This window comes from Callospermophilus lateralis, chromosome 2 (assembly GCF_048772815.1).
Source record: "Callospermophilus lateralis isolate mCalLat2 chromosome 2, mCalLat2.hap1, whole genome shotgun sequence".
Lineage (NCBI taxonomy): Eukaryota > Metazoa > Chordata > Mammalia > Rodentia > Sciuridae > Callospermophilus > Callospermophilus lateralis.
The window spans coordinates 97,332,799-97,350,895 of record NC_135306.1 but is presented as its reverse complement, the minus strand read 5'-3'; the positions used below and the strand labels follow the sequence as shown (position 1 = coordinate 97,350,895).

At 35.9% G+C, this 18,097-nt stretch overlaps 1 protein-coding gene across 4 annotated transcripts in view; it reads right to left on the bottom strand.

The window, feature by feature from the left end:
* Zbtb44 (zinc finger and BTB domain containing 44) overlaps positions 1-17,775 on the bottom strand; it is a 68,311-nt gene extending 50,536 nt beyond the window's left edge. For all 4 annotated transcript variants that reach the window (XM_076846162.2, XM_076846163.2, XM_076846164.2 and 1 more), the window contains exon 1: positions 17,240-17,775. The gene's annotated coding sequence lies outside the window, so the exon portion shown is untranslated. The remainder of the gene's footprint in view (positions 1-17,239) is intronic.
* Between the last annotated feature and the right edge of the window lie 322 nt (positions 17,776-18,097).

Genomic DNA, 18,097 nt, shown 5'->3' with positions numbered 1-18,097 from the left:
GGCACTGGATTTGATCCTCAGCACCACATAAAAATAAATAAATAATATAAAAGTACTGTGTCCAACTACAACTAAAAAATATTTAAAGAAAAAGTAAGTAAAAGGATGAAGAAAATATAGAACTGTGCTGTTTAATGTAGTTGCTACTAGCCATACATGATTAGTTAAAATCAAATAAAACTGAAAATTCAGTTCTTCAGTTGTAATTGCCAAATTTCCGGTGGAATATTAAAATGCAATTTTAAGGGCTAAAGAAATACCTCAGTAGTACAGCTCTTGTCTATCATGCATAAGGCCCTGGGTTTGATCCCCAATTTCACAAAGATGGGGAAAAGGCTTTTTATTGTATTGATGATATGCCCTTATTATCACTATTTTAAAAATAATGTTCTTCAAAAACACTATACAAACCAAAAAGCTGACATCACCTAAATCACTTAATACACAGCAGTTACTTAGGTTTTTATTGTGGCAAAATACACTTAAGTCTACACTTCAGTGACATTCAGTACATTCACACTGTTAGGAAACCATTTATCACTGTCTCCAGAAGGTTTTCAACATTCCATACTTCAACTCAGTACTCTTGAAACATTCCTCCTTCTCCCCAGTGTTTAGTAACCATGGTCCTACTTTGTATAAATTTTACAACACTAGATACCTTACCTAAGTGGAATCTGCAATATTGATCCTTTTGTTTGGCATATTCTACTTAGCATAATTTGGGGGAGGAGGAGGGGGAATGAATTCAGAGGGACTCAACCACTGAGCCACATCCTCAGTCCTTTTTTGTATTTTATTTAGAGACAGGGTCTCACTAAATTGCTTAGCACCTTGCTTTTGCTGAGATTACAGGTAGGTGCCACTACGCCCAGCTATCATCATGTTCTTAAGATTGCTCTATATTGTAATGTCTGTCAATTTCCTTTCTTTCTAAAAATTAAATAATGGGCTGGTGCTGTAGCTTAGTGGTAGAGCACTTGCCTAGCATAAGGCAAGTGAGGCCCTGGGTCTGATACTCAGCACAAAAATAAATAAACAAACAAATAAATAAATAGAATAAAGGTACTGTGAAAAAAATTCTAAGAAAAAAATTAAATAACTTTACAATGCATGTATATATCACATTTTGTTTATCCACTCATCTCTTGATATACACCTGGGTTTCTCCCACAGATTTTAAATCCCTTACTTAACTAATAAAAATCAAGTTTATTTACAAATTCAAAGAATCTCTAGGTAGAGGAATTTTGCAAAGGCCACTAGTCTCACAGCTCTCTAATACTTAAATTATCAGATTGAACTGCATAAAATTTTTGCATTTTACTGTATCTTCACTGTTTATTTTTTTAGTTGTTGATAGACCTTTATTTTATTCATTTATTTATATGCGGTGCTGAAAACTGAACCCAGTGCCTCATACATGCTAGGCAAGCACTCTACCACTGAGCCACAACCCCAACCCTCTTCACTGCTTTTAACTGTTCACATTGTATTTTATTTAGAAAACACTGGCAACTTTTCCAAGTTGCCAATCTCATTTGTATTTTAATTAATTTCAATATATTCATGTATGTGATATACTTCCACAGGCAAGGAAAGATTTTTAAAATACTATGATAAAATATAAATATATAACAAAACTTGTCATTCTAATCATTTCTAAGGGTACAGTTAAGTGACATAACTACATCTGCACTGTTGTGCAACCAGTACCTATTTCCAAAACTTTCTCATCAGCAAGGCCAGATTTTATCAAAACTCCAAAGAATATCAGGGAAGCAAATAACATCACAGACTTCACTGGCATAGCTGTTCTAGAATTATATAAATTTTTTTTTATTTTAATATAATGAAAATAATTCAATCTCATTTTTAAAAATTTGAGATTTGACAGCAAGAATGGCTCTTGATTTTTTCCTAGTTCTCTACTCTGTAGATATTATTAAAAAGGCAAGTAAATATGTAGGTAAAATTTTCAAAAATTCAAGGAATTTATAGTACCACACTGTATGTGATATACTGCAAACTTTTTCATTCTTGCTTAGTCAATACGAATATGTAGCTTTTATACCTTGCTTATTCATCCTTGTTAAAAATTTATTGATGCAGAGGGCAGGAAAGGTAGCTGAGAGGTAGAGTGCTTGCCTAGGCCCAAGGCCCATGGCAAAAAACAAAAACAAAAACCAGGGGCAAAATAAAATTGAATTGTAAAAATCACAAACATAATAATAGATTCCCTTTGACTGTGCATGCCATGTTGCAAATTTGACATTTGAAACTGAACTTGCTTTTTCTCCTTCAGCTAATATTCCACTGCAAAATTTCTTATTTTTTTTAATGATTTATACCTTCAATTGCTCAGTCACCCATTGCTTAAAATCTCATAGAGTAGTCCCCTCTTCTCTGATGATACCTTCTCCAAGACCCACTTTGGCTGTCTGATATCAGATGTAGTATTGAACCTTATATATGTTATGTTTTTTCCTATATATAACATACACATGATAAAGTTTAGTATTCATTTTTTTATTCACCAGCTTTATCTTAGATCAAAACCTTGAAAGGTACCCCTCACAGAATAATTCAGGAGAACTATATATCGTCTCCAAATTATGTTTACTGATAAATCAAAGTCATCTTCCAAAGCCCACTAGCCAGAGATAATATAATCTTGTATAATCATAAATCTTGGCTCTCTGGTCTTGATTGGTGTGTTCTCTCTATGCGTAAGTTTTGAGGTGCATATTATTAAGTGCAGCATGTTAGGTGAGTACAAAAACAGTAAGAATGCTGAAAGTGCTAATGAACAGAAATATGTGATAATAGTGAAAATAAAATGCAAAGATTAACACATTAGTAAAGACAAACATTAATACAGAGAAAACAAAGCATGCTGCCCTGTGATTGGGGTAAATACTCAGTATAAATGACCAAAGTACCCATAACTAATCTTGCAATATATGAAGATTCTAAACCTAAAAGACTGAAGAAATGGAAAAACTATGGAGTATGTGGTTAGAATGGTATCCATTCCACACAGCAGATTTCACTTTTAGTCTCAGAGCCCCCTTACACTGTTAAAATGTACCAAGAATCCCAAAGAACTTATTTATGTGAGCTAAATACATTTACTGTTTAAAATTAGAAATTAAAAAAATTGATTCATTGAAAAATAATAAATAATCTGTTAATACAACAGTTTTCAAAAACCTATATTTTTTCAGACTCAAAAAGACTAGAATGGGCTGGAGTTGTGGCTCATTGGTAGAGCACTTTCCTGGCATGTGTGAGGCCCCAAGTTCTATCCTCAGCACCATGTATAAATAAATAAGTAAATAAAAATAAAAGATCCATTGACAACTAAAAAATATTTTTAAAAAAGCAAGAAAAATTGCAAATCTCTTGGAATTCTAGTTTATTGGAAATTAGCAAATTCTCACATCTGCATTTGCATTCAAGTCTGTTGGGATAGCATGTTTCAAGTGCCTCTGAAAAACTTCATCATATATATCTCAGAGAATCTGAAAGAAACAGCAAATATCTTAAAATATTGTTATGAAATTGTTTTGACCTCTGAAAAGTTCTGGGATCCCCAAGAGAGTTACCAGACCACAATAACCACTGCTTTAGGGTCACAAAACAGTGTGATAGTAAAAGTACTCAGTAGGGCCTGTTCTGTCATTTATCACTTAAGATAGTCATAAAAAATAGATGTTGGATTTGTGTATGGGATAAGATACATACCTCAACAGATTTTCATTGTTGATATAAAAGATTTGCTTTAGATAAAAGACAGTGATCAAGAAAATTTTTTTGACCAAGAAAAATATAACCTGCTAGGGATCTTATTGCCACTCCTCCACCCTTCCAAAACAGCCCACAAACAAGCTAGCTATGTGTTGTTTTCATCTCTGGAATTAAGACCTACAATTCAGAATTGTGGGGACCATCTTGTAACCATGGGAAGGCTATAATCTAAGGATGGCAAAGAAAAAGTTGAGAATTGACTTTGATGATGCCATTTAAGTGCCAAATTAACTAACTCTGAAGTTGCCCTACCCTAGCAGTTCGTTTGGTGTATGAAATAATAAATGTCTTTAATGTTTAAGCCACTTGACTCAAGGTTTTCTGATATATAAAATGTCACTCCTCATTCAGATATCCCATAGGTACTTCAACAGGTCCAAATGAATTCATCATCATGTCTCACAAATGTACTCTTCTTTTTGAAGTTTTCTGGTCAATGACAGCACCAACTCTAAAAAGAAAAAAGTACAATCACAAATATCCTTAAGAGGAGGCGGCAGAGGGATAGTTGAAACAGAGAAGATGATATAAAAAGGAGAGGTTGAGGGGGTTATGGCAGTGTGCAGAAACTGGAGTGATGAATGATACGGCTATAAGATGAATGCCTGTAGCTAGAAGTAGTAGGAATGGTTTCTCCCTTAGAGCCTTTGGAGGAAATGGATACCTGTCAACATCGTGATTTCAACCCAGAGATACTGATTTAGAATTTCTGGCTTCCAGAAGTCCGAGAAAATAAATTTGTTGCTTTAAGTCATCCAGTTTGTGATAATCATGAAACTAATACAACTTTTTCCTTTTCTTCCCAATATGGACCCAATCACTAAAACCTATCTCAAATCCACCCTCCCCTTCCTTTCTCTACTGCCCCTGTGCTAGACTACTTAAACAGCATCCTGATTGGTCTGCTTACCTTAAGTTTTACCATAGGGAATTAACCCTCCAACATTATTTAGTTAGTTTCTAAAATGCAATATCTCAATCCAGATATTTATTAGTTTATGCCCTGGTTACCATGCAGATTTTGTTACATTTCGGCACTTTCATGATGTCACATTTCATATATTTCATAATATTCCATAATGCTGTTATTTAATATTGATTTCAACATACAAAATCCTTGAGATAAGCCTATTATCTCCCACTATACTAATGATGAAATTAAGCCTCAGAGAAGAAGTGATTTGTCAAAGGTTACAAGGCTCCTAACAACAATGTATCTGTGGCTAAGCTTTCTCACTTTTTATTTTCTCCCTGCTCTATTACACTTTTAGATGCTTTAGGCTCTCTCTCCCTCCCCCTCCCTTATTCTCCAATATAAACTCTTTGCTTTAAATTGGCTTTGACTCATCATTCTCTCAATATACTATTATCCACTTCCTCACCTCTGGAATTCTTTCCTTATTACTCTCAACAGGTTAAATTCTACTCTATTTTATTATTTTCAACATGAGACATCACCAATGCTTTCCATTTGTTATATTCCTTTCAGATTAAAATGTATTTTCAAATGTATTTTCTTTGGATCTTAAAAGTATTATGAAATACATTAAAAAAACTAAAGATCAGAGAAAAGAAGCGACCTAACAGGTACTCAAACTCAGACTTCTGTAATTAAATGCTGTCTTAATATTACTGCTATACCACATTGCCTTTCCCTCCGTGGAACTCCTGTAGTAGTTCTGTCAGGATCATTTGACATACTACCAATTTAAGTTTACTGGAGTACTTGCCCTGTCTCTCCAAGGATAATTCTAACATATTTATGAAATCAACCATACCTGGGTTCCCAGCATATATTCTTTAAAAAGGTCAGGACATATATATCGTCACCACAATCAAGATAGGGAACATTTCTGTGATCCCTATAAGTTTCTTTGTGCTTCTTTGCAATGTCTCCTTTTCGCTCCTCCTCAGAAATCATCAATTTGCTTGTCATTTTGGATTAGCTGAATTCCCTCCCTCCATCTCCTCCTTTGGCAGTACTGGGGAGGCACTCTGCCACTGAGTTAACATCCCAAGCCATTCCTGTTTTTTGTTTTTTTTTTCCTTAATTTTAAGACAGGGTCTTGCTAAATTGCCAATCTCCTGCCTCAGACTTCCAAGTAGCAGATTACAGTACTGCATTGGTCTAGAACTTTATATACATAGAATCATGCAATACTCATACTTCTTTCACTTGATATTACTATGAGATTCATCCATATTGCCAACAACATGGGCTGAAGAATTTTTTTGTTCCTTTCTACTTCTGAGGACTGTTTCACTGAATGGATATATCACAAACTGTTTGTCATTTAACTGTTGACAGACTGTTGTTTCCAGTTTGGGCTACTGCAAATAAAAGCTGCTATGGACATTTGTGTATAGGCCCTTGTGAAGACAAACCACCAGAGGTTCTTAATCATTTGTTTCTACATCATTTACATGTGTTACTTACCAATAACATTACTTATTACGGTGCAGTGATTCTAAAAAATAATCACTACTCTATTCTCAGTATAATATTTCTGTGTAATAGGTGATCAATGATTTGTTTGCAGATCTTGCTCTCCTCAAAACCCACATTCAACCTGAGGGGAGAGGCTGGGTCCTGCCTGTATTTTGTAACTTCCTACAACAGAGTGGATATTTGTAAAATGCTCAAAAAGTGTTTGTGGTTTATGGGGTTTACTTTTTTAATGGAGCTTATATTTATTGGAATATAAATATTACAAAAATAAACACATATTACTTCGTGTTTAATCACATTAATAACTTGAAGTTAAAACTTCATGTTAAAATCCAGGGAAGATGTTATGTAAGTAAATCGAAACCAGCAAATGTTAACTCAATCATACTTTAATTTTCCAGAAAATCAAAATAAGATGTTTCTACCTTTTTCTTTACAATCAAGTTTTATTCTTTACAAATATAGCTGTACTTTATATTTTAAGTTTTGTTCTAATATGTACCCTGTTTTCAATCTAAGTTAACAAAGAAACAAACAAACAAACAAAAAAGCGGCTCTTATTCTGTGAAAGAACCACTTTTCAGAATGGATTCACATGAGAACTCATATTTGAGAACATGCCTTTTCTTTATCTAAACATAAATAAAAGTGTATGCAATCTTTATTTGATAATGGTTTACATCCCAACAGTCTTCCTTAAGTGTTTAAGTTTTCAGGGAGAATTAAGTGGAAAACTTTACCAGAGTTTTAAAGTATCACTTTAGCCACTTTTACTCCTTGTTTTGAGTGCTAGAGATCAAATTTCATGCATGCTAAGCAAACACTATAACATTAAGCTACATTCCCAGCCATAACTAACCAGTTTTCAATCAAATATTTTAATCTTTTCCCTAATTAAATAAGTTCAGAGCTTTGAGAGAGATTAAGACTTACCTAGAGTTAATCAATTAAATCATCAACATTAGACTAACAGAATTTCCTTTTATTGCATTCCTTAAAAAATAGCTAGGTGCAGTGGCACATTCCTGTAATCCCAGCAACTCAGGAGGCTGAGGCAGGAGAATTACAAGTTCAAAACTAACCTCAGCAATTTAGTGAGGTCCTAACGACTTAGCAAAATCATGTCTTAAAAAATACATACACACACACACTGCTCAGGATATAGATCAATAGTTAAGTGACCCAGGCAGGGTTCAATCCCCAGTACCAAAAATAAAATTTAAAAAAAATAGAATTACTATAAGATCTAGCAACTCCACTTAAGTATATGCTCCAAGGAACTGAAAGCAGGAATATGAAATCTTTGTACAATTATATAAAGGCAGCATTATTCACAATAGCCAAAAGTAACTCAAATGTCTGTGAACAGATCCAATGGATAAACAAACATGGAACATACTAATGGACTATTACTCAGCCTTAAAAAGGGAAAAATTCTGATGCTACAAAATGAATAAATCTTGAAGGTATCATGCCAAGTGAAAAGGCAGTTATAAAGGATAAATGTTAACATGATTCCAATTATATAATACACCTAAGGTAAATTCATAAAGATAGTAGTAGATACTTGGGGATGTAGAGAGGACACTAGAATGTTATTGTTTAATGGGGTCATAGTGTTTTTCCTTCTTCCCCTGTGGTACTTAGTGATTAAACCCAGGAGTGATCTATTATAGAGCTACATCCCCTATCCCCTTTTATTTATTTTTTCGGTATCAGGTATTGAACCTAGGGGCACTTAACTACTGAGCCACATCCCCAGCTCCTTTATAGTTTATTTAGAGATAAGGTTTCATTAAATTGCTGAGGCTGGCTTTGAACTTGTGATCTTCCTGCCTTGGCATGCCAGGCTGCTGGGAGCCCTTTTGACTTTTGAGACAGTGTTTTGCTAAGTTGCTCAGGCTGCCCTTGAATTTGGGACCCTCCTGCCTCAGTGTCCCAAAGATGGGATTACAAGCCTGTATCACTGCACCAGACTTGAATTATAGTTTTGAAAGATGAAAAGAGTTCTGGAGATGGGTGGTAATGATGGTTGTACAGAAATATAAATGTACTTAAAGCTACTGAACTGTACCCTTAAAAGCTGTTATGGTGGTAAATTTTGTGTGTGTTTCATCACAATTTAAAAAAGAGTAACAGTGGTCCAGACTTCTATCTTAAGAAGTTAATAAAAGAACAAAATGAACCTAAAATAATAGAAAAAATGAAAGCCAAACCTTGGTTCTCTGAAAAAAATAAGCAAAACCGATAAACCTTTCGATAAACAGATCAAGGGGTAAAATAAAGGAGGGGGAAAAAAAGGAGGACAGAATAGTGAAAAAGATATACAGAATAAACAAGGATAGTAAGACATTTCAGAAATTAAGGTTGTAAGATGTTTCAAGGGGTGATTGACAGGGTCAAATGTTGATAGGTCAAAGATACAAACCATCAACATATAAAGATATAAAGATATTTGATATAGCCACAAAGGAGTCACTGATGACCTTATAATAGCACACAAGGGAGTAGGAAGTAGAGTTAGAAGCAATATTTCAGTTGACAAAGAATACACAGAAATGAAGTGAAAACTGTGGGCCTGAATAATTCAATCTGAAGTACTCTGGTTCTAAAGACAGAGCAATGGGGTTAACTGGGAGCTTAGCTTAGTAGGATTTTAAAATATACTGATCTTTGAATAGAAATGATCTTTCATTCCCCCAAACAAATAAAAAATACATATATACATATTATTGTGGTAAATATGCAGAGAATATTTTTGATTAGTATTAGAATAGACTCAGAAAAGAGGGAAAAATTAAAGATGCAGGGAACATGTTACTACATGGTAAAAGGTCCCTCGATAGGTAGAAGAAAATGGGATTCAGAACATGAAATGATTAACCCAAAACAAGATGGAAAAAAAAAAAAAAAGGTTGTGTGTGCAGGCATTACTTTAAGTACTTTTTTACATATTAAATAATTTAATTTTTACATAAAGTTTTGAGATTGGTATCATTTTTCAGCAAGGAAAATGCAACAATGAAACATTTCTTCCCACAGTGAGAAGTAGCAGAGGTTCTTATTTGATAGCATTGTTTCTCTTTGAAGTTAGAGGTAGAAGTGGATAGTTGAGAAGGGAGGATAGAGTTAAATTTTGAGGAAAATGAAATCTGAAAAATAATGTGTGGAGGAAAAAAAAACAGAAGGATAGCTAGGAGGCACTAAAGACCCAAATGAAATTAGAAATCCAGATTTTTTAGTGGCAATAACCTATAGCTTTTAAGTTGTATTTCAATAAATGGTTGAAAAAAAATCAATGGCTTTGAATTTTTTTTATTAAAAGCAATAATAATAATATTACTGGCTAATACTTACATGGAACTCAATGTGTCAGGCATTGTTTTAAGTACTTTTTACATATTAAACAATTTTTTCACATAATTAAAATTATATATATATATATATATATATATATATATATATATATATATATATATTTAGTTGTAGATGGACACAACACCTTTATTTTATTTATCTATTTTCATGTGGTGCTGAGGATAGAATCCAGTGCTTCACTTGTGTGAGGCAAGAGTTCTACTACTGAGCCACCACCTTAGCTCTCACATAACTTTTTTTAAGTTGTAGTTGGACACAATACCTTTATTTTGTTTATTTACTTTTATTAGACGAGTGCACTACCGATGAGCCACAACCCCAAGCCGCCCTTCCTGCACCCCCCCCCCACCAATAACCTTTCAGAGATATATGCCATTTTGAGATATTTTACCTGTAAGAAAAATAAACCACAAAAGAGAAGGAACAGCTTGAAGCTAGGCATGGTGGCACATGCCTGTAATTCTAGTGGCTCAGGAGGCTGAGACAGGAGGATTGCAAGTTCAAAGCCAGCTTCAGCAACTTAGCGAGGCCCTAAGCAACTAAGAGAGAACTTGTCTCTCAATAAAATAGAAAAAAGGACTGGGGATGTGGCTTAGAGGTTAAATGCCTCTGAGTTCAATCCCTGGTACCCACCCTACCCCCCCACAAAAGGAAAAGCTCGAGGTCAGACAACTAGTAAGTAACAGATTTAAAGTCAGTATTGAAGCCAGGTTTGCTCAGTTTGTTGTATTACCACTATGCTACATAACTTCTCAAAACAAAGCTAAGTAAACCTAATTAAGGAAAGTAGAAAGAATTAAGGAAGAAACACCACTAGGTGGGGCAAAAGATAAGAGACAATGGTTCCTGTAAATAAAAATAATTCTCATGGAAGTATGGTTTGTACATAATGTAAAAGGTACCAAAGATAAGAGAAACTGCCTTCATACATTAATGGAAAGTCACAAAAGGGAAATGAGCAATGGGAGGATCCAAAGTAGAAAGGAAGAAAAACAAAGAGGGGGGGAGGGAACCTAAGTAGCTGAAATATAAAAAGGAGAAAAAATTAAAAGTGGAAGAATGCTTACATGCACATCAATAAATCAATAAATACCACCAGTAAAAAGAAAACAATTGCAATATGTCTAAGTTCCTGGAAACTCTCAGATCTTATTTTCTTTGGGTCAAAGGATATTTCAATTTTATTAATCGAAGAACACAAAATATTTAATAAGATGTATTAAGTATGGTTACTTGCCAAGAATAACTGAGGATCAAGATACTTAGGTTAAGATCTAAGTAAGATGAAATAATTTAATAAAGAAATTATATAGTTATTTTCAGAAATAAGAGGGTAGTAGTTCCATAAAAAGTTGATTCCAGAGATGCATAGTCTTCTCTAGATGTTACCCAAGATGTGTGATGATGAACGCATCCATAAATTATCATTATCTAATCAACAGCAAATCACTTCAGCATAAAGAAATATATGCAATTTAATGTCTGTAAAAGAATAGCAGGGCTGGGGTTGTGGCTCAGAGGTAGAGTGCTCGCCTACCATGCACGAGGCAGTGGGTTCGATCCTCAGCACCACATAAAAAATAAAATCAAGATATTGTTAAAAAAAAAAGAATAGCAATATCCTTTGGCTATTAAAATAGTCAAAATACATATAGCAAGACAGCAATATTGTAAAGTAACAAAATTTTAAAAATTTTATTTAAGTACCAGAATATTGAAACTGCAAAAAAGGCTGGGTATCAAACTTTTGTAAGCTGCCAATGGAAGTTTAAAATTTAAAATGGAAGAATATTTAATGTGGGGGGAAAAAAAGGGAAATGATACTTTCTAAGAGTAATGAGAAACTAAGAATGAGCTTCTATCTACCCATTTTTACTCTTCCAAAACAGTTATCAATATGAGATATCACGACAAGTTAGTAGTTTACTCCAGGATAAGTAAAGTTAAAATGTGCTAGCCAAGAATATTCTAGGCACTGATAATGTTAGTGAAGAAATTAATGTAATACTTCATGAAATAAGAGTGCAATATAACTCTAATGTTGCTTTGTATTTTTAAAAGCACATATACAATTGCTCTTTTAGAATATATGAGTAGAAATCTCAAGATTTCCTGCTCATGTCCTAAAATGGGGTGAAGAATAACGAAAAACTAATGTGACTTTCAGCTTAACAGGAGATAAATTTTAAGCAACTGTTCTTAGCTGTGACAACTCTGCTTTGTAGTAAATACAGTGGCATTTAAAGCAAAAATATCCCATCGTAAAGCTTAGAGTACACTCTAATTAACAGCAGTCAAAATGTCAGGAAACCACAAGGGAAAATTATTTTCAATACATGTAATATTTATAGAGGTAATAAAAAATTATCGTTGGAAGGAGCCTAATTAATCAGGAGTCTCCTAAGTTAATGAGGGAACCCCTTTTACAACAGTCTTTTTTTTTTTAATCATTTTTTTTTAAAGAGAGAGAGAGAGAATTTTTTTAATATTTATTTTTTCAGTTATCAGTGGACACAACATTTTTGTTTTGCATGTGGTGCTGCGGATCGAACCTGGGCGGCACGCATGCCAGGTGAGCGCGCTACCGCTTAAGCCACATCCCCAGCCCCTTACAACAGTCTTTTCAGTGACAAAGTTGTTTTATTCTTTATAAGGCTAGGAAGATTTACTAGGAGTTTCAGAGGATAATTGCTGACAGAATACAGGACATTGGCTGTTACCGAGTTTTAAACAGCTGTCAATACTGTTATGCCTAAACAACCATATCTATATGCTATTATTTACATTCTATTATACCCTACTTGTCTTATCACTTATCTACCCCTTCATCAATTCATCTTGATTTTTGTTACTTTTTATTTTTTGATACTTTAAAAACATCTATTAAAACGTGATCTAAAATGCAGTTCTTGTAGCAGGGAACCAGGAACTCTCATATATCTTAGAAGGGAAAACATAAATATGTGTAATAGACATTACAAACGTAAGCACTTGATTTCAGTTTTCCTACAGAATAAACATCAGTTATGTGGTTCCTATTCATCGTGATTGAAATATATTCAATTTTACAACTTGTCACATTTAGTATAAGGTGTAGATAGCAGCCAAGTGCTAACTCTGAAGACAGACTTGAGTTTGAAACATGGGTTGGTTACTTATTAGATGAGATACCCTGGGCAAGTCATTTAATCTACTCGAGGTATCACTTTCCCTACTCGCATGATAAGATACTAGTAGCAATATGGAAGGGTTAATGTGAGATTTAACTGAGATAATGTATAACATGTTTAGCATACCTGGTTTATAGAAAAGGCACAACAAATATAATTATCATCATCACCATATTTTAGTCAACCACAACAGGCTTTAGATTCTGCATGGCTACACACCCTTGTAAATGTTTGTACCGTTTTTAAAATCACCTTATTTATTCCAACGATCTTGATGCATCTATATTACTGAGAAAAAGACAGAATGAGGGTGAATAGTTATAAAGCACATGTATTCTCCATCATCCCATTCTACTCCCTGAAGGAAACAGATGCTCATTCTGGTACTAAAAGCAGTGATGATGAACACAGAATACATTCACACTGTGGGCTTTTCATCAGGTGGTTGACAGGAGGTCAATAAACTATCTGTGTTCTGCCTGCTTCAGACAACCAGTGCTCCCTCTTAAAAGCATCCGAACATAGTATCTGAGATCATATAATTGTGATTTCTATCAAATTTGGTTCATTCCAAACAAAATGTATTATCTTCACTGATCACACATCTAAATGCCTTTATTTTTGCAGCTAGCAAAATGTGTACCAGTTTTGTTGTGTGGCATAAAAATATATGGATTCATAAAACCTCTACCAATTAACATGTCTCTTTAAAGACCTGATTGCAAAGTAAAAGTTGCAGTTCTACTTTTATGGAATTTTTATTTAAAACATGACATCTGCAAAAGCATGAAATCTATTTCTCTAACTTCTAAAGATTAGTCTTTGTGCTTTCTCTTTGCCAGAAGAATCAGAATTTAAAAGCACTACTATATGGCTTTAAGTTTTATACCTTGTTTATGGCTCATCCTTCTACAATTAGAATATGAAAGTAGATATTAAAAGGAGTATGGCAAAAGAATATTTTACCTTAAAAAACTAATTTGAAGGAGAACAGGAGGAGGAAGGAAAGAAGGGAAAGGGGTAGAACTATGGAACAAATTAAATAATAGCTTGTTACATACATATATAAATGAACCAAGAAGAATTACCTGTATGTGTTCACACACACACACACATGCATGCACGCACAAACACGTGTGCAGAAAATACCAATCAAAAATAAATGAGTGAAAGGAAGGTCAGCAGAAGAGAAGAGGGGGAGGGAGGAGGGAAAGGAAAAGGGGGGAGAAATGGGATTGAAATCAAATTCCTTGCTTGTACTATTTTGTCAAAATGATCAAAATACTATATATAATTAATGCTCTAAAAAATAATCTGACAGCTCTTTGATCTAACTTGCTGATGGACTATGCAAGAAATAAATTTTGTATTAAAATCTGAAGAAAAAAAACTCACCTAATTTGAGTAAATTTTTAAAAAAGTGTAATTGGAAACATTATTTTGATTTTTGAGCTGTGTATATATTTTACAAATTCAAAAATAACCACCCCCCCCAAAAAAAAATGAAACCAATGAATCATATCAAGTTGGTAGTGTGACCAGATAAAAGTATTTTAAGTGACTTTGGAAATAGTACTGATTACACGTCTTTTGTGTAATATATTTCAGGGACAAAAAGAAATGCAAAAAAAATCCCCAACTTCACTCAGAAGCAGTAATACAGGTATTGTAATTTAAAAATGATTTTATGTATACAGTAGAAAGCAAATAAGCATATTAATTTAATTTGGTAGCAAGATTTTAATACAAAAAGACAAAAACAGAATCAAAAAAGAAAAATTCTGCTATGTTAAATTTGAATAGGATATATCATTATGAAATTCTGATTAAACAAAACAAGCAGAAAACCATTTCTTAATTCTTTCTTCTCAAAGGGCCTAGAAGAAATGACACCTTAGCAGCAATCTATATGCCAAATACAAAGATCTTGGTTTCTATGTGCTATTTCTCACTAAAAAGACCCAAGACACCTTGAATAAACAGCCCTTGCCAGATGTGGAGCAAACAAAGTACAAAAGAAGCATGTGATATCTTGTGCCAGCAGTCAGCTTGAAAGGGTTTCTACTATCAAATTTGGGACAATTTGGCCACCCAAAAGAGAAAGGATCATAATGGTTCTAAAACAATGAAAAAAAAAATAACCCCCCCACAAATCCATAGTAGTATCTTTTCCAAAAATACTAAAGAAAATCTATTTGCCACCATGGGGGCGACTATTTTCTCAGCTCTTTACTCTGAATACTGAAGTGATGAAAGCAAGCATTTAATATGCATTTTTACAAGAAAATTTAGCTTATTCCCACTTTATGGAGTAAATCTTTCCTACAGAGAAATACCAATAAACTGATTTAAGCAAAATCAATTAATGGATGCTAAATATTACTAAGCAAAATGTAGTCAGAAATAGGATATTTGCTTGGGGTCAAAGTATTACCCTTCGGTTACATACTAACCACAAAATGACAAACCACACACCTTTACAACAGATTTGGAAGTCACCACTTCAATCAACTGGTCACATTTAACATCATTAACAGTGTAGCAATCTGACATTATATGTTTCCTATATGATGCAACCTGAGGTACACAGCATTACCTATTAAATACTCTTGCCAAAGAAAGTTTTACTTTAAGCTAATCAAGCTTTTCTTAAGATCAAACTTCCAGTTAACAGAAATTTCAAGGGGAAAGAGGAATAAATGAAATAACACCTCTGGGACATGGGCAGTCCAGAATGTGGGTGTATTATACATCTGGTTTGGTCAGGTAGATGTCAGGAAAATGAAAGAGCAAGTATTATACTTTTTACAGAAGGGCCTAGTCTTAATCACCAAATACAAAATCTTGGAGGGTTGGGGGGGGGGGGGGCTCAAAGACACTTTGGAACAATTGAGGAAATGTGAATACATTAATTGAATATGCTATTTGATAGGTATTGTTACTGATCAGGGTTAGTAGATGAATATATTCTTAGAAAATGCTGAAATACTTAAAGGTGGAGAGGTTTCCAACTTACTTTGGAATGGTTACACAACACATCACAGGGAAAGAAAGAGAGGGTAACAACATGATAAAAATGTTTATCACTGAATCTAGGTTCTGGGGTATTCATGTATTTCCCGCCCCGCCAACTTCTATAAAATGGAAAATTTTCATGACAAAGTTAAAAGAAACTATACCTCTACTGAGAGGTACAGAGGAAAGTACACCTACCCTGGAATTATATCTGGGCTTAAATCTCAGCTCTTACTACTTGTGTGACCTAAGGCAAATTACTTAACATTACTAAGTTTCTTTTACATCTGTAAAATTCAAGTAACAAATCTGCACCATTGGGTCCTTCTGAGAATTAAAGATTACATAAGTAAAACCTAGCCCTGTTGCACAAATAAGTAAATCCAACTTTCATAATTAATGGGTGTAATCATCCTTAAATGTAAGGCTACTGAAAAAGATTAATTACTTTCACATTCCATGAAAAGGGGAAACTACATTAGATAAAATTAAATATCCACTCGAAGTCAAAGTAATGGGGAAAACAATGAAGATTCTTACTTTTTAAAAAAAATTTAATAATTCCACTGAAACCCTAGGAAAAGGAAATCGTCAAATCCCTACCAATCCAAACTCTTTGGTATCTATTATACTGTATGGTTTGGTTTTGGTATTAGTATTAGCCTATCTTCAAACAAAACACTAAGAAAATAAGTGGAAGTTAAGGAGAGTTTTTTTCCCTAACCTCAAAGGATAATCTACTTATATATTGAAATCGAAAATAAGTTTTTTCTTCATTTCTATCAGTTCCAGAAAACTACACGGTCATTGGCTTTTATACTAAATTCTGGTTAAGGTTCATACAATTTACAAACATGCAAATTGCTTTTCATCAATTTTAACGAACTCATTTCACTTGTAGGTAATCCCTTTTTCTGGTTAGACTGGCAGTAAAATGATCAGATGTAGAGTGATCCTCAGGGAAGAAAAAGAGGTGTCTGCATTATGTTTTTCTTTTTTAAATAAGTGCCATATTTTTCTTTCAACTATTAAGTGAAAAAGCAGCAGGGGAGAGGAGCCAACAAACAGGTCTTAGGCTTGCAGGTCAACCAGGTGAGGTGAGAGGGATTAACACCTCCGCCTGCTTTGGGTTTGGTATTGGGCAGATAAGCTTACAAATGAGTACCCCTTAAAGATCGGGGTAATTGCTCCTGGACTGCGGGGCTCAAGGCCAGCCTTCTCCCTGAAGGATTAAATGTCACTGGGGGGACCCTGAGGAGTGTCTCCCGAGCGGATGCGGGTCAGAGACCAGGTTTTCCTTTCCCTCTTGTGCTCAGGTGGGCGACGCGTGGTGGCACTTCCCAGGCGGGAGCACCCCAGTGCACCAGCGGCGCGCAGTGGCTAGTCATCCCCCCGTTCGCCTTCCCTTCCCCATTACCTGCGGGCGGTGGTGCCGGGGCCCGGAGGCCTGCTGCTGCTCCTCCCCGCCAGGCTGAGGCGGCGAGGTGGCGGCGGCGGTGGCGGCGACAGCCCGGGGGGAGGGGGCGGAGCGCGCGACTGGCTCCCTCTCCTCCCCCGGGAGGCTCAGGGCACCCTATCTCGGGCCGCCGCGCCTAGGCCCGTGAGCAGCCTGTGGCTGGGGCATGGCGGCAGAGCCCACCGGCGTGCCTGTGAGGTGGGAGAGCGCGAGGCGGAGACGAGGAAAGCACCTCCAGCTCCCGGAGGGGCCTAAGGGGAGGAGCGAGGGGGCGCGGGTAGCCGCGCGCGGGCGGCCGTTGGGGCGGTTGGCCGAGGGCAGGCGGCGGTTTGGGGAGCGCGGCGACGGCTCGCGTTTTCCCGGCGGGGCGGGGTGGGGAAGGGGAAGGGGAGTGAGGGAAGGGGAGGGGGAGGTTGGGAGGGAGCCGCCGCCGCGCGCGTGCGGGCCGGCGCCGCCGCCGTTGCCGCTCGGCTCACTCCAGCCTGTTTGGGGGCACTTTGTTTGTGTCCCACAATGCTCTGCGCGAACGGCCGGGCTGGGGAAGTGGGCGGGGCCGCACGATCTCGGGGCGGGACCGGGGGGGCGGTGAGGTTGGGGGAAACCCGCGGTTATTGCGCAAGCGCAGAAAAGGACCTCCAGGTCCCCGGGACTTGAACTCTGAGGTATTGGTTCTTCTTGCTCGGTGGAGTCAGCCTGACACAGAAACACCTTCAATCTTGACACTGTGCACTTATGCCTATATGTAAACGTGCAGAATTATATGAAAAAAGCGCCATAATCGCAACCAGTTTGTCCTTTCTTAAAGCCGCCCTTTCATCC